Source organism: Danio aesculapii, chromosome 16 (genome assembly GCF_903798145.1).
Source record: "Danio aesculapii chromosome 16, fDanAes4.1, whole genome shotgun sequence".
Taxonomy (NCBI): Eukaryota; Metazoa; Chordata; class Actinopteri; order Cypriniformes; family Danionidae; genus Danio; species Danio aesculapii.
Genome location: NC_079450.1, coordinates 44,132,320 through 44,152,421, shown reverse-complemented (window position 1 = coordinate 44,152,421; position 20,102 = coordinate 44,132,320). Strand labels below are relative to the sequence as shown.

Sequence of the window (20,102 nt, the reverse complement as noted above, 5' to 3'; positions counted from 1 at the left end):
AATGGAGGAGGCGAAAGAGGAATACAACAGAAGGGAAATTGAGAAAAATCTTGACATAATTAAACAGGCAATTCCGAAAGAATGGATACGAAGCGTAGATAATTTTGAAAAAGAAAAAGAAACAAATGAAGTGTATGTGAAAATAGGAGAAAAAATACACGATTTTAAAGAATGTACAGTGAAGAATTTTTATTGTTTTTTTAGAGAGAAAGTTTTTAAAGAACCAACAGCAAACAAATACTGGATGGAAAAATACAATGTAAAAGCAAATGAAATATGGGGAAACATGAAAGGAAGGTATGTAGAAACAAAAGTCGAATGTCTAGAATTTTTAATAAGGCACAAAGCAATATTTTCAGATGTCATTTTAAACAAGATAGGGATGGAACAAAGTGCAATATGTAAAGTATGTCAAAAAGAAGAAGAGGGTTTTTTACACATGTTTTTATATTGTCAAGAATTGGAAAGTTTTTTAAAAGATTGTAAAGTTTTAATTAAAGGACTACTTGGAGACTGGGATGAAAATGAAACAGAATGGAACAGAGTATTGATGTTGGGATGGAATAAGAATAATGAAAATAAGAAAATTGTCAACCTATGTATCATGCTGGTGAAGAATGCAATGTGGGAAAGAAGAATTGTGGCAAAAAAAGAGAAAATTGTGATGGATGTATGGGCAATTTTAAGGAGGAAAACGGAAGGATATATGGAAAAACTGTATATATATTATAAAAACGAGGACAATTTAGGTGAACTGCACAAAATCTTGACGAACAAAGCATGTCAAGTTTTTAAAGAAATGAACTGGAATTTACCACAGTTTTAATGTTTTTGATTCCAAATGATTTTTTAATATGTACTGTATTATGCTTTACCGTGTAAAATTGTAACTGAAATTATTTTTAATTAAAAAAAAAAAAAAAAACGGTAGCGCGTCTGACTCCAGATCAGAAGGTTGCGTGTTTAAATCACGACGGGATCAGAGACGATGAGTTTATCAATTTATTTTTAAAGTTGTGGAAGGCAAATTTTACGAGTGCTCAGATTTAGCCACTGTTAAGACAAATTCCCAGTTTTGTGCCCAGCCTATGCTCGTGTCTTGCTTCTTAATAACTCCGGCAGACAGAAACTTGGAGCACAGCGGAAGCGTGCCTAACTTCAGATCAGACGGACGTCTGCATGTTTAAATCATGTCAGGTTCGCCTGTGTTAAGGTTGCTTTTTTTTTTTTTTTTTCAAAAGCAGTGGAAGGCCCCTTATAGGAGTGCTTACATCAGTCACTTTTAAGTCAGATTTCCAGCCTTGTGCTTATGCTATGCTTGTGTCTGGTTTGTCAATGAGGACAGCGGACAGGACCTTGTGGGGAACAAAAATACAGTGTCTGGCTCTACATCATTAAGCTGTGCTCACTTTCAAGTCATATTCCAAGTCTTGAGCTTAGTTTATGCTCCCGTCTAGCTTGTCGATGAGAATTAGGAAAAGGACCTTGTGGAGAAACTGCAGTGCGGCTGTCTCTAGTTCAAACGGTTGTATGTTCGAATCGTGGTGGGGCCCCAGACGATGAGTTTAGCTATTTATTTTTAAAGTTGTGGAAGGCAACATTTATGAGTGCTTGGATTCAGCCACTGTTAAGATAAATTCACGGTTTTGTTCTCAGTTTACGTTCGTGTCTTGCTTGTCAGCAACTGCGGCAGGTGGGAACTTGTGGCGCAGCGGTAGCACGTCTGACTCCAGATCAGAAGGTTGCGTGTTCAAATCACGTCGGGGTCACAGGTGTAGATCTTGGCTTCATTTATAAAATAGTGGAAGGCACCATCTAGGAGTGCTTACGTTCAGCAACCTTTAAGCCAGATTCAAAGCCTTGTGCTTTCTTTATGCTTGTGTCTGTGTAATGGTTGCTCAAGCATAAGGAGTCAAGATTTCATGATCAATAAGTTTTATTAGCTTCAGAGCTAAACAGCAAACAGCTCAGCATGCCACATGGTTACCAACACATGGTTCTCCCTACACATTCTTCTTCTACCCTTTTATAGAACCCAGAGTAACCACTAGCGCCCCCATGTGATTCAGTGATTCAATACAAGAACATAACATTCCCCCTTTACTAAAAACATATCTTTCTCACCAATCCCATAAATTTAAAGTTAATACAATGGTGTCACATTAACACTAAAGTGCATCATCAGTTTAACAATACAGCATAACTGATCATTAATATACTCAATGAAACCATGCATTACTTTAATACCAGTTACTTAAATACTAAGTAACGTAATCTTGCAGCCAACGTGGATGTCGTCTTACACGTGCTGAAACTCTTTCTGGAGCAGATGGAGGATCAGGAGGAGGTATTTGAATAGGTGAGCTCAGTTCATTTTTAGGCAACACTCCAGCAGCAGAAGAAGCAGCAGTCTGAATGGGTAAAGCCACAAGTTGATTTTTAGTGGAACATTCTATAGGTGCCAGAGTAGAAGACAGATGAGATGCATGCCACTTTTTCCCGTCAGACAACTGGTAGGTACATGGACCAATTTGACGAGTAATTTGCAAAGGTCTTGAGAACTTTGGGTGTCCTTTTGGAACATGAACTGGACTTCTTACACGTACCCAGTCTCCCTGTTTAAAGTTAGGAGTACGAGCTTTCAATCTAGAGTCTGCATACATTTTCATTTTCTTCTGTGACAATGACACTTTCTGACTCACAGCACTTTCACTAGTTGCAGGAGGAGGAAGAATGTTCAAACAAGTCAGCATCTTTCTGCCACACAGCAATTCAAATGGAGAGAGTCCCGTTGCAGAATGTGAAGTAGCACGATAAACTTGAAGAAACTGTGTTACTGTTGGATTCCATGCTTTCCCAGACACAATAGCTGACTGAATACAGCTCTTGAGCACACGATGAAATCGCTCAATGGCACCATTTGCAGCTGGATGATAGACTGATGTAAATGTATGTTTTATACCTCTCTTTTTCAGAAAAGCAGCAAACTCCATTGACCGGAATTGACATCCATTGTCAGATACCAAGTACTGAGGATTTCCAAATCTACTAAAAACAGATGTTAAGAACTTTATCACATTTTGAGTTGTGATCGAGGAAGTAAATGCAACTTCAGGCCACTTACTATGGTAGTCAATCATAGTTATAATATACCGACAATCCCAAGTAGCAATTTCAAATGGGCCTACAATATCAACAGCCACTTTTTCCCAAGGCCCAGAGGGGTAAGGTACAGGTTGAAGAGGTGCAGCAGAAACAACAGCAGTCTTATCGGAGGAAGCACAAACTTGACAGTTTTTAATCATCTGACTGACCAAAGAATCCATACCTGGCCACCAATAGAGTTCCCGGAGATGTTGTTTTGTACGGACAATTCCATGATGACCATCATGGGCCAGATTCACCAAAACGTGCCTTAATGAAACAGGAACAAGAAGACGTGATCCTCTGAAACATAGTTGTTTTGAACGCTCAACTCATTTCTTACATGGAAATAGGGATGTAGATCTTTGGCCACAACCACTGATGATGAAGGCCATCCATGGTCAATCTGTGCACATAATGCAGTTAATTCTGGACATGATGCAGAGGCAGTAACAAACTCAGCTGGAGTCACAGCAGACATCTCAGATGACAAAAAATGCAACGAATTCAGGTTCTGCATCAACCAGATCCTCTTCAGTAGCTGGCAAAGGCAATCGAGACAAACAATCAGCAGTTTGATTTTGAGAACCAGAACGGTAAATTACCTCATAATTAAAGCATAAGAGTCTTGCTCCCCAACGTGCAATTCTCATTCCAGCACGATCTGCACCTTTTGAAGAAAGAAGCACCGTTAAAGCTTGATGATCAGTGCGCAAGAAAAATTTTCGTCCCCAAAGATAAATTTTCCATTTTTCAACAGCCCAGACACAGGCTAAGGCTTCCTTTTCAATTGTTGAATACTTGCGTTCAGAAGGTGATAGTGTTCTTGAAGCAAAGGCAACGATGCTTTCAGAATTATCTTTATGAATTTGAGCCAGTACAGCTCCTACTCCATAGCTTGATGCATCAGTTGAAACCACAATCGGTAAATTAGGATCAAATAACGCCAATGCAGGACTTTTGATCAGCAACTCCTTCACAGTGTCAAAACTTTTCTGTGCTTCTGCTGACCAACTAAAATCAACTCCTTTCCTGATACAAGCACGCAATGGCTCCACTACAGTGGCAAAACTTGGAATAAACTTGTTGTACCATGAAATTAGTCCAAGAAAAGACAGAAGCTGATGTGCATCAGTAGGAATTGGTGCATGTAGCATGGCATTAAGATGATCTTCATTTGGATGAACACCTTGTGCAGACACAGTGTGGCCTAAGAAACTTAAACTTGTCTTGCTGAACTGACATTTTGAAGTGTTCAACTGAAGTCCTGCACTCTGCAAAAGCTGGACAACTTTGTTAAACATGCTATCATGTTCACTCTGTGTACGACCCCAAACAATGATATCATCCAGATATGGAGCTACATTTGGCAATCCTTGCAGTACAGTAGATAGCATTTTCTGGAATGCTGAAGGTGCCGAAGCTAGGCCAAAGGGTACTCGGCAAAACCTAAATAGGCCATCCTGCGTGATAAATGCAGTTAAATCACGGCTCTCTTCATGTAGTGGAAGTTAAAAGTAAGCATTCTCCAAGTCAATTTTAGTAAAGACAGTAGCTCCACATAACTTAGACAACAACTCATCGATATGAGGAAGAGGATAACTGTCGATGATCACAGCTTTATTTGCTTCTCGTAGATCTACACACATGCGAATGTCTCCTGATTTCTTCTGCACCACTACAATTGGTGAAATCCAAGGTGATGCATCAACTTTCTCAATAACTCCCAAGTGAAGTAGACGTTGAATTTCTTCAGAAACAGCACTTCGGACAGATAAAGGCAACCGCCTGAGTTTTTGGCGTACTGGGACAACATTAGAGGAAAACTTTACCTTATGCAGGAACCCTTTTGCACATCCCAGTTTATTCACAGGTGCTGAAGCAGAAAGGTCCATCACTGGTGCTGAAGATTGAGCAAATTCTGTCAAAACAGAAGAACCTCCAAAGTGAAGGTGCAGGCCATTAATTAAATATATTCCAAGAAGAGCAGTGCCAAATTCAACTATAAATATTGATGTCTTGCAGTTAACATCATTCTTGGTGACAGTAACAGGTAAACAACCAAGCACTGGTATTGGATCACGGGAATACGTCACCAATTTAACAGAGGGAGGCAGCAAAGAGTCTTTTTTAAAATGTGTCTCATACACAGACTTTGGCAGGATGGAAACAGATGACCCAGAATCAACTATCAACTCCACAGGCACCGAAGCAGAAGCAGTCGCAATTGTAGCAGTACACTTTATCTTATCAGTTAGCACATTCTGCATGTACAAAATCTGAACTTCAGGCAACTCAATTTCATGAACAGAACGTGTTTGTTGAGAGCGGCACACTCTTGAAAAATGTCCCATCTTTTGACAACTATGGCACTTTTCTGCAGTAGCTGGGCATCTAGGATCATTTGCAAGATGTTTTGTGGATCCACAGCGATAACATGCACGAACTGAAGACATCTTAGCAGTTTTAGAAGTTGTAAATGTTTTTGAAGACCTAAAAGGCTTAGTGGATGCAGAGAATTTAGTTTTATACTGACCAACAGCTATCGACTTTCCTTGAACTGCTTGAACAGGCACTAAACTTTGGTCTGAAATGGTTTTAACTTGCTCACCAGCCGCTTCAATTTGAGTAGCAATTGTGATGGCTTTATTGAGAGTAAATTCAGTCTCCAACAAAAGTCTCTCTCTAATTCGATTGCTGGCCACATTTTCCACTAATTGATCACGTAGCATTTCATCAAGATTAGATCCGAACTCACATGTGGTTGCTAAATCTCGAAGTGAAGTTACATACTGTAAAACTGTTTCACCAGATGTTTAAATACGTTTTCTGAAAGCATGCCGTTCTGCAATTACATTCCTTCGAGGAACAAAGTAAACTTCTACAGCCCCAATAGCTTCTTCCATAGTCTCACCTTGATTTGGTAAAGTGTAAAATAATCTCTGACCTTCTGTCCCCAGACAGTGAAGAAATAAAGCTCTTTTCCTTTCAGCAGGCCATTCATCTCCAGATGCATTCACAACCAGTAAGTAATTCTTGAACATCTTCAGCCAAACATCAAAAGGTATTGAAGGGTCACCAGGACATGACAGGAACGGTGAAGGAAATGAAGCAACTGCAGCCATCTTCAGCTCAATTCAGTTCACATTGAGTAGCATCCTCGTCGCCAATTTTATAATGGTTGCTCAAGCATAAGGAGTCAAGATTTCATGATCAAGAAGTTTTATTAGCTTCAGAGCTAAACAGCAAACAGCTCAGCATGCCACATGGTTACCAACACATGGTTCTCCCTACACATTCTTCTTCTACCCTTTTATAGAACCCAGAGTAACCACTAGCGCCCCCATGTGATTCAGTGACTCAATACAAGAACATAACAGTCTGCTTTGTCGATGACGACAGTGGACGGGACCTCACGGGACACAAAAGTAGCTTGTCTGACTCCACATCTGAAGGTTGTGTGTTTATATCACCTAAGGGTCCAAAGAATTGACTTTAGCAAATTGTTGGCAAAGTTGTGGGAGGTGCCTTTTAGCTGTGCTCACTTTCAGCCGCTTTTAAGTCAAATTCCAAGCCTTGAGCTCAGGTTATGCTCCTGTCTAGCTTGTCGACGGGGAAAGGACCTTGCGGTCTAACTGTATTGCGTCTGTCTCCAGTTCATAAGGATGCGTGTTTAAATCACGACGGGATCAGAGACGATGAGTTTATCAATTTATTTTTAAAGTTGTGGAAGGCAAATTTTACGAGTGCTCAGATTTAGCCACTGTTAAGACAAATTCCCAGTTTTGTGCTCAGCCTATGCTCGTGTCTTGCTTCTTAATAACTCCGGCAGACAGAACTGCCGGCAGACAGAAACTGCAGTGTGGTTGTCTCTAGTTCAAACGGTTGCATGTTTGAATCGTGGTGGGGCCCCAGACGATGAGTTTAGCTATTTATTTTTAAAGTTGTGGAAGGCAACATTTATGAGTGCTTGGATTCAGCCACTGTTAAGATAAATTCACGGTTTTGTTCTCAGTTTATGCTCGTGTCTTGCTTGTCAGCAATTGCGGCAATTGGGAACTTGTGGAGCAACGGTAGTGCGTCTGACTCCGGATCAGAAAGTTGCTTGTTCAAATCACGTCAGGTTTAGAGGTGTTAGGCATGAGCTTTTTTTAAAGTAGTGGAAGGCACCTTTTAGAAGTGCTTGTATGGGGCACCTCTTTAGAGTGCTTACATTGAGCCAATTTTATTTTAAATTCCTAGCCTTGAGCTCAGATTATGCTAGTGCTCAGCTTGCTTTTACGCACTTTGGAATGGACCTTATACCGCAAAAGTAGTCTGTCTGACTCTAGATCAGAAGATTGTGCGTTTAAATCATGTCGGGGCATTAGGCTTAGCGTTTTATTTTAGGCCGAGTAAGAAACCTTCCAGAAGTGCCTACATTCAGCCACTTTTAAGTCAAATTCCCAGCCTTGTACTAATGAGGACTGTGAACAGGACATTGTGAGACAAAAAAAGGTAGTGCATCTGACTCCAGGTCTGAAGATCACATGTACTAGTCATGTCAAGGTCACGTTGATTGAGTTTAGCAATTGTTTGTAAAGTTGAGGAAGTCACCTTGTAGGTTTGCATAGATTCAGCCACTTTTCATGGAAAACTCCTAGCCTTGAACTCAGATTACGCTCTTGCCAAGCTTGCTGTGGAGCACTTTGGAAAGCGTGTTGCGGCGCAAAGGTAGTGCGTCTAACACCACATCAGAGGCTTGTCTATACAAATCACTTTGCTGTTCACAGGCATTGAGCTAACCAACTGTTTGTAAACATGTGCAAGGCACATCCATTAGTGCTTAATTTCAGCTAATTTTTAAGTCAAATTCCCAGCCTTGTGCTGACTATATGCTTATGTCTGGCTTGTCGATGGCGATTTTGGACAGGACCTAGTGGGACAAAAATATGAGTGTGTCTGACTCCAGATCCGAAGGTCGCAAGTTCAGATCTTGTCCAGGTCTTATTGGTTGAGTCTAGCAATTGTTTGTAAAATGCGAAAGGCACCTTTTAGGTGTGCTTAAGTTCAGCCACTTTCAAGTCAAACTACAAGTCTTGAGCTCAGTTCATCCTTGTGTCTAGCTTGTCATTGAGGACTGTGATAAGGACCTCATGGTGCAACGCTAGTCAATTTCCCAGCTTCGTGCTCAGTTTATGCTTGTGTCTAGCACGCTGTTGTTTGCTGCGCACAGGACCTCGTGGCGCAACAGTAGCGCGTCTGACTCCAGATCAGAAGGTTGTGTGTTCAAATCATGTCGGGGTCACATGTGTAGATCTTGGCTTCATTTATAAAATAGTGGAAGGCACCATCTAGGAGTGCTTACGTTCAGCAACCTTCAAGCCAGATTCAAAGCCTTGTGCTTACTTTATGCTTGTGTCTGCTTTGTCGATGACAACAGTGGACGGGACCTCACGGGACACAAAAGTAGCTTGTCTGACTCCACATCTAAAAGTTTTGTGTTTATATCACCTAAGGGTCCAAAGAATTGACTGTAGCAAATTGTTGGCAAAGTTGAGGGAGGTGTTTTTTAGCTGTGCTCACTTTCAGCCGCTTTTAAGTCAAATTCCAAGCCTTGAGCTCAGGTTATGCTCCTGTCTAGCTTGTTGACGGGGAAAGGACCTTGCGGTCTAACTGTATTGCGTCTGTCTCCAGTTCATAAGGATGCGTGTTTAAATCACGACGGGATCAGAGACGATGAGTTTATCAATTTATTTTTAAAGTTGTGGAAGGCAAATTTTACGAGTGCTCAGATTTAGCCACTGTTAAGACAAATTCCCAGTTTTGTGCCCAGCCTATGCTCGTGTCTTGCTTCTTAATAACTCCGGCAGACAGAAACTTGGAGCACAGCGGAAGCATGCCTAACTTCAGATCAGACGGACGTCTGCATGTTTAAATCATGTCAGGTTCGCCTGTGTTAAGATTGCTTTTTTTTTTTTTTCAAAAGCAGTGGAAGGCCCCTTATAGGAGTGCTTACATCAGTCACTTTTAAGTCAGATTTCCAGCCTTGTGCTTATGTTATGCTTGTGTCTGGTTTGTCAATGAGGACAGCGGACAGGACCTTGTGGGGAACAAAAATACAGTGTCTGGCTCTACATCTGAATGTTGCGTGTTTAAATTACCTCAGGGTCACAAGGATTGAGTGTAGCAATTGTTTGCAGAGTTGTGGGAGGCACCTTTAAGCTGTGCTCACTTTCAAGTCAAATTCCAAGCCTTGAGCTTAGTTTATGCTCCCGTCTAGCTTGTCGATGAGAGTTAGGAAAAGGACCTTGTGGAGAAACTGCAGTGCAGCTGTCTCTAGTTCAAACGGTTGCATGTTCGAATCGTGGTGGGGCCCCAGACGATGAGTTTAGCTATTTATTTTTAAAGTTGTGGAAGGCAACATTTATGAGTGCTTGGATTCAGCCACTGTTAAGATAAATTCACGGTTTTGTTCTCAGTTTATGCTCGTGTCTTGCTTGTCAGCGACTGCGGCGGGCGGGAACTTGTGGCGCAACGGTAGCGCGTCTGACTCCAGATCAGAAGGTTGCGTGTTCAAATCACGTCAGGTTCAGAGGTGTTAGGCATGATACTTTTTTAAAGTAGTGAAAGGCACCTTTTAGAAGTGCTTGTATGGGGCACCTCTTTAGAGTGCTTACATTGAGCCAATTTTATTTTAAATTCCTAGCCTTGAGCTCAGATTATGCTAGTGCCCAGCTTGCTTTTACGCACTTTGGAATGGACCTTATACCGCAAAAGTAGTCTGTCTGACTCTAGACCAGAAGATTGTGCGTTTAAATCATGTCGGGGCGTTAGGCTTAGCGTTTTATTTTAGGCCGAGTAAGAAACCTTCCAGAAGTGCCTACATTCAGCCACTTTTAAGTCAAATTCCCAGCCTTGTACTAATGAGGACTGTGAACAGGACATTGTGAGACAAAAAAGGTAGTGCGTCTGACTCCAGGTCTGAAGATCACATGTACTAGTCACGTCAAGGTCACGTTGATTGAGTTTAGCAATTGTTTGTAAAGTTGAGGAAGTCACCTTGTAGGTTTGCATAGATTCAGCCACTTTTCATGGAAAACTCCTAGCCTTGAACTCAGATTACGCTCTTGCCAAGCTTGCTGTGGAGGACTTTGGAAAGCGTGTTGCGGCGCAAAGGTAGTGCGTCTAACTCCACATCAGAGGCTTGTAATACAAATCACTTTGCTGTTCACAGGCATTGAGCTAACCAACTGTTTGTAAACATGTGCAAGGCACATCCAGGAGTGCTTGCTTTCAGCTAATTTTTAAGTCAAATTCCCAGCCTTGTGCTGACTATATGCTTATGTCTGGCTTGTCGATGGCGATTTTGGACAGGACTTAGTGGGACAAAAATATGAGTGTGTCTGACTCCAGATCCGAAGGTCGCAAGTTCAGATCTTGTCCAGGTCTTATTGGTTGAGTCTAGCAATTGTTTGTAAAAATGTGAAAGGCACCTTTTAGGTGTGCTTAAGTTCAGCCACTTTCAAGTCAAACTACAAGTCTTGAGCTCAGTTCATGCTTGTGTCTAGCTTGTCATTGAGGACTGTGATAAGGACCTCATGGTGCAACGCTAGTCAATTTCTCAGCTTCGTGCTCAGTTTATGCTTGTTTCTAGCACGCTGTTGATGGCTGCGCACAGGACCTCGTGGCGCAACGGTAGCGCGTCTGACTCCAGATCACAAGGTTGCATGTTCAAATCACGTCGGGGTCACAGGTGTAGATCTTGGCTTAATTTATAAAATAGTCAAAGGCACCATCTAGGAGTGCTTACGTTCAGCAACCTTCAAGCCAGATTCAAAGCCTTGTGCTTACTTTATGCTTGTGTCTGCTTTGTCGATGACAACAGTGGACGGGACCTCACGGGACACAAAAGTAGCTTGTCTGACTCCACATCTGAAGGTTGCGTGTTATATCACCTAAGGGTCCAAAGAATTGACTTTAGCAAATTGTTGGCAAAGTTGAGGGAGGTGCCTTTTAGCTGTGCTCACTTTCAGCCGCTTTTAAGTCAAATTCCAAGCCTTGAGCTCAGGTTATGCTCCTGTCTAGCTTGTTGACGGGGAAAGGACCTTGCGGTCTAACTGTATTGCGTCTGTCTCCAGTTCATAAGGATGCGTGTTTAAATCACGATGGGATCAGAGACGATGAGTTTATCAATTTATTTTTAAAGTTGTGGAAGGCAAATTTTACGAGTGCTCAGATTTAGCCACTGTTAAGACAAATTCCCAGTTTTGTGCCCAGCCTATGCTCGTGTCTTGCTTCTTAATAACTCCGGCAGACAGAAACTTGGAGCACAGCGGAAGCGTGCCTAACTTCAGATCAGACGGACGTCTGCATGTTTAAATCATGTCAGGTTCGCCTGTGTTAAGATTGCTTTTTTTTTTTTTTCAAAAGCAGTGGAAGGCCCCTTATAGGAGTGCTTACATCAGTCACTTTTAAGTCAGATTTCCAGCCTTGTGCTTATGTTATGCTTGTGTCTGGTTTGTCAATGAGGACAGCGGACAGGACCTTGTGGGGAACAAAAATACAGTGTCTGGCTCTACATCTGAATGTTGCGTGTTTAAATTACCTCAGGGTCACAAGGATTGAGTGTAGCAATTGTTTGCAGAGTTGTGGGAGGCACCTTTAAGCTGTGCTCACTTTCAAGTCAAATTCCAAGCCTTGAGCTTAGTTTATGCTCCCGTCTAGCTTGTCGATGAGAATTAGGAAAAGGACCTTGTGGAGAAACTGCAGTGCGGCTGTCTCTAGTTCAAACGGTTGCATGTTCGAATCGTGGTGGGGCCCCAGACGATGAGTTTAGCTATTTATTTTTAAAGTTGTGGAAGGCAACATTTATGAGTGCTTGGATTCAGCCACTGTTAAGATAAAATCACGGTTTTGTTCTCAGTTTATGCTCGTGTCTTGCTTGTCAGCGACTGCGGCGGGCGGGAACTTGTGGCGCAACGGTAGCGCGTCTGACTCCAGATCAGAAGGTTGCGTGTTCAAATCACGTCAGGTTCAGAGGTGTTAGGCATGATACTTTTTTAAAGTAGTGAAAGGCACCTTTTAGAATTGCTTGTATGGGGCACCTCTTTAGAGTGCTTACATTGAGCCAATTTTATTTTAAATTCCTAGCCTTGAGCTCAGATTATGCTAGTGCCCAGCTTGCTTTTACGCACTTTGGAATGGACCTTATACCGCAAAAGTAGTCTGTCTGACTCTAGATCAGAAGATTGTGCGTTTAAATCATGTCGGGGCGTTAGGCTTAGTGTTTTATTTTAGGCCGAGTAAGAAACCTTCCAGAAGTGCCTACATTCAGCCACTTTTAAGTCAAATTCTCAGCCTTGTACTAATGAGGACTGTGAACAGGACATTGTGAGACAAAAAAGGTAGTGCGTCTGACTCCAGGTCTGAAGATCACATGTACTAGTCACGTCAAGGTCACGTTGATTGAGTTTAGCAATTGTTTGTAAAGTTGAGGAAGTCACCTTGTAGGTTTGCATAGATTCAGCCACTTTTCATGGAAAACTCCTATCCTTGAACTCAGATTACGCTCTTGCCAAGCTTGCTGTGGAGGACTTTGGAAAGCGTGTTGCGGCGCAAAGGTAGTGCGTCTAACTCCACATCAGAGGCTTGTAATACAAATCACTTTGCTGTTCACAGGCATTGAGCTAACCAACTGTTTGTAAACATGTGCAAGGCACATCCAGGAGGGCTTGCTTTCAGCTAATTTTTAAGTCAAATTCCCAGCCTTGTGCTGACTATATGCTTATGTCTGGCTTGTCGATGGCGATTTTGGACAGGACTTAGTGGGACAAAAATATGAGTGTGTCTGACTCCAGATCCGAAGGTTGCAAGTTCAGATCTTGTCCAGGTCTTATTGGTTGAGTCTAGCAATTGTTTGTAAAAATGCGAAAGGCACCTTTTAGGTGTGCTTAAGTTCAGCCACTTTCAAGTCAAACTACAAGTCTTGAGCTCAGTTCATGCTTGTGTCTAGCTTGTCATTGAAGACTGTGATAAGGACCTCATGGTGCAACGCTAGTCAATTTCCCAGCTTCGTGCTCAGTTTATGCTTGTGTCTAGCACGCTGTTGTTGGCTGCGCACAGGACCTCGTGGCGCAACGGTAGCGCGTCTGACTCCAGATCAGAAGGTTGCGTGTTCAAGTCACGTCGGGGTCACAGGTGTAGATCTTGGCTTCATTTATAAAATAGTGGAAGGCACCATCTAGGAGTGCTTACGTTCAGCAACCTTCAAGCCAGATTCAAAGCCTTGTGCTTACTTTATGCTTGTGTCTGCTTTGTCGATGACAACAGTGGACGGGACCTCACGGGACACAAAAGTAGCTTGTCTGACTCCACATCTGAAGGTTGCGTGTTTATATCACCTAAGGGTCCAAAGAATTGACTTTAGCAAATTGTTGGCAAAGTTGTGGGAGGTGCCTTTTAGCTGTGCTCACTTTCAGCCGCTTTTAAGTCAAATTCCAAGCCTTGAGCTCAGGTTATGCTCCTGTCTAGCTTGTTGACGGGGAAAGGACCTTGCGGTCTAACTGTATTGCGTCTGTCTCCAGTTCATAAGGATGCGTGTTTAAATCACGACGGGATCAGAGACGATGAGTTTATCAATTTATTTTTAAAGTTGTGGAAGGCAAATTTTACGAGTGCTCAGATTTAGCCACTGTTAAGACAAATTCACAGTTTTGTGCCCAGCCTATGCTCGTGTCTTGCTTCTTAATAACTCCGGCAGACAGAAACTTGGAGCACAGCGGAAGCATGCCTAACTTTAGATCAGACGGACGTCTGCATGTTTAAATCATGTCAGGTTCGGCTGTGTTAAGATTGCTTTTTTTTTTTTTTTCAAAAGCAGTGGAAGGCCCCTTATAGGAGTGCTTACATCAGTCACTTTTAAGTCAGATTTCCAGCCTTGTGCTTATGTTATGCTTGTGTCTGGTTTGTCAATGAGGACAGCGGACAGGACCTTGTGGGGAACAAAAATACAGTGTCTGGCTCTACATCTGAATGTTGCGTGTTTAAATTAACTCAGGGTCACAAGGATTGAGTGTAGCAATTGTTTGCAGAGTTGTGGGAGGCATCTTTAAGCTCTGCTCACTTTCAAGTCAAATTCCAAGCCTTGAGCTTAGTTTATGCTCCTGTCTAGCTTGTCGATGAGAATTAAGAAAAGGACCTTGTGGAGAAACTGCAGTGCGGCTGTCTCTAGTTCAAACGGTTGCATGTTCGAATCGTGGTGGGGCCCCAGACGATGAGTTTAGCTATTTATTTTTAAAGTTGTGGAAGGCAACATTTATGAGTGCTTGGATTCAGCCACTGTTAAGATAAATTCACGGTTTTGTTCTCAGTTTATGCTCGTGTCTTGCTTGTCAGCGACTGTGGCGGGCGGGAACTTGTGGCGCAACGGTAGCGCGTCTGACTCCAGATCAGAAGGTTGCGTGTTCAAATCACGTCAGGTTCAGAGGTGTTAGGCATGATACTTTTTTAAAGTAGTGAAAGGCACCTTTTAGAAGTGCTTGTATGGGGCACCTCTTTAGAGTGCTTACATTGAGCCAATTTTATTTTAAATTCCTAGCCTTGAGCTCAGATTATGCTAGTGCCCAGCTTGCTTTTACGCACTTTGGAATGGACCTTATACCGCAAAAGTAGTCTGTCTGACTCTAGATCAGAAGATTGTGCGTTTAAATCATGTCGGGGCGTTAGGCTTAGCGTTTTATTTTAGGCCGAGTAAGAAACCTTCCAGAAGTGCCTACATTCAGCCACTTTTAAGTCAAATTCCCAGCCTTGTACTAATGAGGACTGTGAACAGGACATTGTGAGACAAAAAAAGGTAGTGCGTCTGACTCCAGGTCTGAAGATGACATGTACTAGTCACGTCAAGGTCACGTTGATTGAGTTTAGCAATTGTTTGTAAAGTTGAGGAAGTCACCTTGTAGGTTTGCATAGATTCAGCCACTTTTCATGGAAAACTCCTAGCCTTGAACTCAGATTACGCTCTTGCCAAGCTTGCTGTGGAGGACTTTGGAAAGCGTGTTGCGGCGCAAAGGTAGTGCGTCTAACTCCACATCAGAGGCTTGTAATACAAATCACTTTGCTGTTCACAGGCATTGAGCTAACCAACTGTTTGTAAACATGTGCAAGGCACATCCAGGAGTGCTTGCTTTCAGCTAATTTTTAAGTCAAATTCCCAGCCTTGTGCTGACTATATGCTTATGTCTGGCTTGTCGATGGCGATTTTGGACAGGACTTAGTGGGACAAAAATATGAGTGTGTCTGACTCCAGATCCGAAGGTCGCAAGTTCAGATCTTGTCCAGGTCTTATTGGTTGAGTCTAGCAATTGTTTGTAAAAATGCGAAAGGCACCTTTTAGGTGTGCTTAAGTTCAGCCACTTTCAAGTCAAACTACAAGTCTTGAGCTCAGTTCATGCTTGTGTCTAGCTTGTCATTGAGGACTGTGATAAGGACCTCATGGTGCAACGCTAGTCAATTTCTCAGCTTCGTGCTCAGTTTATGCTTGTGTCTAGCACGCTGTTGATGGCTGTGCACAGGACCTCGTGGCGCAACGGTAGCGCGTCTGACTCCAGATCAGAAGGTTGCGTGTTCAAATCACGTCGGGGTCACAGGTGTAGATCTTGGCTTAATTTATAAAATAGTCAAAGGCACCATCTAGGAGTGCTTACGTTCAGCAACCTTTAAGCCAGATTCAAAGCCTTGTGCTTACTTTATGCTTGTGTCTGCTTTGTCGATGACGACAGTGGACGGGACCTCACGGGACACAAAAGTAGCTTGTCTGACTCCACATCTGAAGGTTGCGTGTTTATATCACCTAAGGGTCCAAAGAATTGACTTTAGCAAATTGTTGGCAAGTTGTGGGAGGTGCCTTTTAGCTGTGCTCACTTTCAGCCGCTTTTAAGTCAAATTCCAAGCCTTGAGCTCAGGTTATGCTCCTGTCTAGCTTGTTGACGGGGAAAGGACCTTGCGGTCTAACTGTATTGCCTCTGTCTCCAGTTCATAAGGATGCGTGTTTAAATCACGACGGGATCAGAGACGATGAGTTTATCAATTTATTTTTAAAGTTGTGGAAGGCAAATTTTACGAGTGCTCAGATTTAGCCACTGTTAAGACAAATTCCCAGTTTTGTGCCCAGCCTATGCTCGTGTCTTGCTTCTTAATAACTCCGGCAGACAGAAACTTGGAGCACAGCGGAAGCGTGCCTAACTTTAGATCAGACGGACGTCTGCATGTTTAAATCATGTCAGGTTCGCCTGTGTTAAGATTGCTTTTTTTTTTTTTTCAAAAGCAGTGGAAGGCCCCTTATAGGAGTGCTTACATCAGTCACTTTTAAGTCAGATTTCCAGCCTTGTGCTTATGTTATGCTTGTGTCTGGTTTGTCAATGAGGACAGCGGACAGGACCTTGTGGGGAACAAAAATACAGTGTCTGGCTCTACATCTGAATGTTGCGTGTTTAAATTACCTCAGGGTCACAAGGATTGAGTGTAGCAATTGTTTGCAGAGTTGTGGGAGGCACCTTTAAGCTGTGCTCACTTTCAAGTCAAATTCCAAGCCTTGAGCTTAGTTTATGCTCCCGTCTAGCTTGTCGATGAGAATTAGGAAAAGGACCTTGTGGAGAAACTGCAGTGCAGCTGTCTCTAGTTCAAACGGTTGCATGTTCGAATCGTGGTGGGGCCCCAGACGATGAGTTTAGCTATTTATTTTTAAAGTTGTGGAAGGCAACATTTATGAGTGCTTGGATTCAGCCACTGTTAAGATAAATTCACGGTTTTGTTCTCAGTTTATGCTCGTGTCTTGCTTGTCAGCGACTACGGCGGGCGGGAACTTGTGGCGCAACGGTAGCGCGTCTGACTCCAGATCAGAAGGTTGCGTGTTCAAATCACGTCAGGTTCAGAGGTGTTAGGCATGATACTTTTTTAAAGTAGTGAAAGGCACCTTTTAGAAGTGCTTGTATGGGGCACCTCTTTAGAGTGCTTACATTGAGCCAATTTTATTTTAAATTCCTAGCCTTGAGCTCAGATTATGCTAGTGCCCAGCTTGCTTTTACGCACTTTGGAATGGACCTTATACCGCAAAAGTAGTCTGTCTGACTCTAGATCAGAAGATTGTGCGTTTAAATCATGTCGGGGCGTTAGGCTTAGCGTTTTATTTTAGGCCGAGTAAGAAACCTTCCAGAAGTGCCTACATTCAGCCACTTTTAAGTCAAATTCCCAGCCTTGTACTAATGAGGACTGTGAACAGGACATTGTGAGACAAAAAAAGGTAGTGCGTCTGACTCCAGGTCTGAAGATCACATGTACTAGTCACGTCAAGGTCACGTTGATTGAGTTTAGCAATTGTTTGTAAAGTTGAGGAAGTCACCTTGTAGGTTTGCATAGATTCGGCCACTTTTCATGGAAAACTCCTAGCCTTGAACTCAGATTACGCTCTTGCCAAGCTTGCTGTGGAGGACTTTGGAAAGCGTGTTGCGGCACAAAGGTAGTGCGTCTAACTCCACATCAGAGGCTTGTAAGACAAATCACTTTGCTGTTCACAGGCATTGAGCTAACCAACTGTTTTGTGCTGACTATATGCTTATGTCTGGCTTGTCGATGGCGATTTTGGACAGGACTTAGTGGGACAAAAATATGAGTGTGTCTGACTCCAGATCCGAAGGTCGCAAGTTCAGATCTTGTCCAGGTCTTATTGGTTGAGTCTAGCAATTGTTTGTAAAAATGCGAAAGGCACCATTTAAGTGTGCTTAAGTTCAGCCACTTTCAAGTCAAACTACAAGTCTTGAGCTCAGTTCATGCTTGTGTCTAGCTTGTCATTGAGGACTGTGATAAGGACCTCATGGTGCAACGCTAGTCAATTTCTCAGCTTCGTGCTCAGTTTATGCTTGTGTCTAGCACGCTGTTGATGGCTGCGCACAGGACCTCGTGGCGCAACGGTAGCGCGTCTGACTCCAGATCAGAAGGTTGCGTGTTCAAATCACGTCGGGGTCACAGGTGTAGATCTTGGCTTAATTTATAAAATAGTCAAAGGCACCATCTAGGAGTGCTTACGTTCAGCAACCTTTAAGCCAGATTCAAAGCCTTGTGCTTACTTTATGCTTGTGTCTGCTTTGTCGATGACGACAGTGGACGGGACCTCACGGGACACAAAAGTAGCTTGTCTGACTCCACATCTGAAGGTTGCGTGTTTATATCACCTAAGGGTCCAAAGAATTGACTTTAGCAAATTGTTGGCAAAGTTGTGGGAGGTGCCTTTTAGCTGTGCTCACTTTCAGCCGCTTTTAAGTCAAATTCCAAGCCTTGAGCTCAGGTTATGCTCCTGTCTAGCTTGTTGACGGGGAAAGGACCTTGCGGTCTAACTGTATTGCGTCTGTCTCCAGTTCATAAGGATGCGTGTTTAAATCACGACGGGATCAGAGACGATGAGTTTATCAATTTATTTTTAAAGTTGTGGAAGGCAAATTTTACGAGTGCTCAGATTTAGCCACTGTTAAGACAAATTCCCAGTTTTGTGCCCAGCCTATGCTCGTGTCTTGCTTCTTAATAACTCCGGCAGACAGAAACTTGGAGCACAGCGGAAGCGTGCCTAACTTTAGATCAGACGGACGTCTGCATGAAGAGACAAGATGGCGGCGCGTTCGGTTCGCGAGGCTCAGCGTCTCTCCAGTATCTGCAATTTTGCAGTATTATTCCTGCTCATTTCGGGTCTGTTCGTGCAGAACAGCAGTGCCTTTACATCGTACACCCGACAGGACATCTTGGATATTGGATTGTGCATTCCGGACAGTTTTATTAACAATCTTCGACTCATCCCTGAGATCGCCAGAACACACGGGCCTCAGAGCCCTACACGGCCGGGCGGAAGTGCTCGGAGGCGGCGCAGAGAACGTAAACAAAGACGGGGGAAGCGCGGCGGGCTAAGAGCTAAGCTAAAGCTAACACCACACCGGCTCTCTTTACCCAGCATCTTTCTCGCCAATGTACGGTCACTGGTGAACAAAATGGATGAGATTCGACTGCGCATCAACCACAGCAAAAGATTATGGAACTGTAATGTCATGATTTTCACAGAAACATGGCTAAACAGCGGGATACCAGACAACGCTATCTCGCTAACGGAGCATCAAACATTCCGAGCAGACAGAACGGCGGATGACTCCGGTAAGACCAGAGGCGGAGGATTATGCATTTATATTAACAAAGCTTGGTGCACAAACTCTGTCGTCGTTGGGAGACATTGCTCTGTTAACCTGGAATTTCTAATGGTTAAATGTAGACCGTTTTATCTGCCACGGGAGTTCACCTCCACCATAATAACTGCTGCTTATATCCCTCCCGACGCTGATGCCAAGCTTGCTATGAATGAACTTCATGCAGCCATCAGCAAACAACAGACTGCTCACCCGGAGGCTGCTTTTATTGTTGCGGGGGATTTTAATCACTCAAACTTAAAGACAGTGCTCCCCAAATTCCATCAAAACATTTTCTGCCACACAAGGGGAAACAAAACTTTAGACCAAGTTTACACAAACATGGCTGAAGCATATGCTGTGACCCCCCTCCCCCACTTGGGTCAATCAGATCACCTTTGTTTGTTTCTCACCCCCAAGTACTCACCCATCGTCAACCGTGTGAAGCCATCAGTAAGGACCATCAAAGTGTGGCCAGCGGGGGTGGACTCCACACTCCAGGACAGGTTTGAACACACAGACTGGAGTATGTTTGCTTCCCAGGCCACATGTGGCTCTCACACAGACATTGACAGTTACACTTCCTCTGTTCTGGAATATATCAACACCACCATAGACAGTGTTACAACCCAGAAACAGATCACCACATACCCAAATCAAAAGCCATGGATGAACAAGGAGGTGCGCCTCCTGCTGAAGGCACGCAACACTGCATTCAGATCAGGGGATGCACAGGCCTACAGCACTTCCAGGGCTAAT

The 20,102-nt window shown here is 43.2% G+C and overlaps 10 non-coding genes across 10 annotated transcripts; all 10 read left to right on the top strand.

Moving 5' to 3' along the window:
• The first annotated feature begins 1,697 nt into the window (after positions 1–1,697).
• On the top strand, positions 1,698–1,769 carry trnaw-cca (transfer RNA tryptophan (anticodon CCA)). Its single transcript has one exon. It is a non-coding gene; the product is annotated as a tRNA-Trp (tRNA).
• Positions 1,770–8,359: 6,590 nt separating this feature from the next.
• trnaw-cca (transfer RNA tryptophan (anticodon CCA)) lies at positions 8,360–8,431 on the top strand. Its single transcript has one exon. It is a non-coding gene; the product is annotated as a tRNA-Trp (tRNA).
• A 1,215-nt stretch (positions 8,432–9,646) lies between these two features.
• trnaw-cca (transfer RNA tryptophan (anticodon CCA)) lies at positions 9,647–9,718 on the top strand. The gene has a single exon. It is a non-coding gene; the product is annotated as a tRNA-Trp (tRNA).
• Positions 9,719–10,804: 1,086 nt separating this feature from the next.
• Positions 10,805–10,876, top strand: trnaw-cca (transfer RNA tryptophan (anticodon CCA)). Its single transcript has one exon. It is a non-coding gene; the product is annotated as a tRNA-Trp (tRNA).
• A 1,214-nt stretch (positions 10,877–12,090) lies between these two features.
• Positions 12,091–12,162, top strand: trnaw-cca (transfer RNA tryptophan (anticodon CCA)). Its single transcript has one exon. It is a non-coding gene; the product is annotated as a tRNA-Trp (tRNA).
• Positions 12,163–13,248: 1,086 nt separating this feature from the next.
• On the top strand, positions 13,249–13,320 carry trnaw-cca (transfer RNA tryptophan (anticodon CCA)). Its single transcript has one exon. It is a non-coding gene; the product is annotated as a tRNA-Trp (tRNA).
• A 1,216-nt stretch (positions 13,321–14,536) lies between these two features.
• trnaw-cca (transfer RNA tryptophan (anticodon CCA)) lies at positions 14,537–14,608 on the top strand. Its single transcript has one exon. It is a non-coding gene; the product is annotated as a tRNA-Trp (tRNA).
• Positions 14,609–15,695: 1,087 nt separating this feature from the next.
• trnaw-cca (transfer RNA tryptophan (anticodon CCA)) lies at positions 15,696–15,767 on the top strand. Its single transcript has one exon. It is a non-coding gene; the product is annotated as a tRNA-Trp (tRNA).
• Positions 15,768–16,981: 1,214 nt separating this feature from the next.
• trnaw-cca (transfer RNA tryptophan (anticodon CCA)) lies at positions 16,982–17,053 on the top strand. Its single transcript has one exon. It is a non-coding gene; the product is annotated as a tRNA-Trp (tRNA).
• Positions 17,054–18,072: 1,019 nt separating this feature from the next.
• trnaw-cca (transfer RNA tryptophan (anticodon CCA)) lies at positions 18,073–18,144 on the top strand. Its single transcript has one exon. It is a non-coding gene; the product is annotated as a tRNA-Trp (tRNA).
• The last annotated feature ends 1,958 nt before the right edge of the window (positions 18,145–20,102 follow it).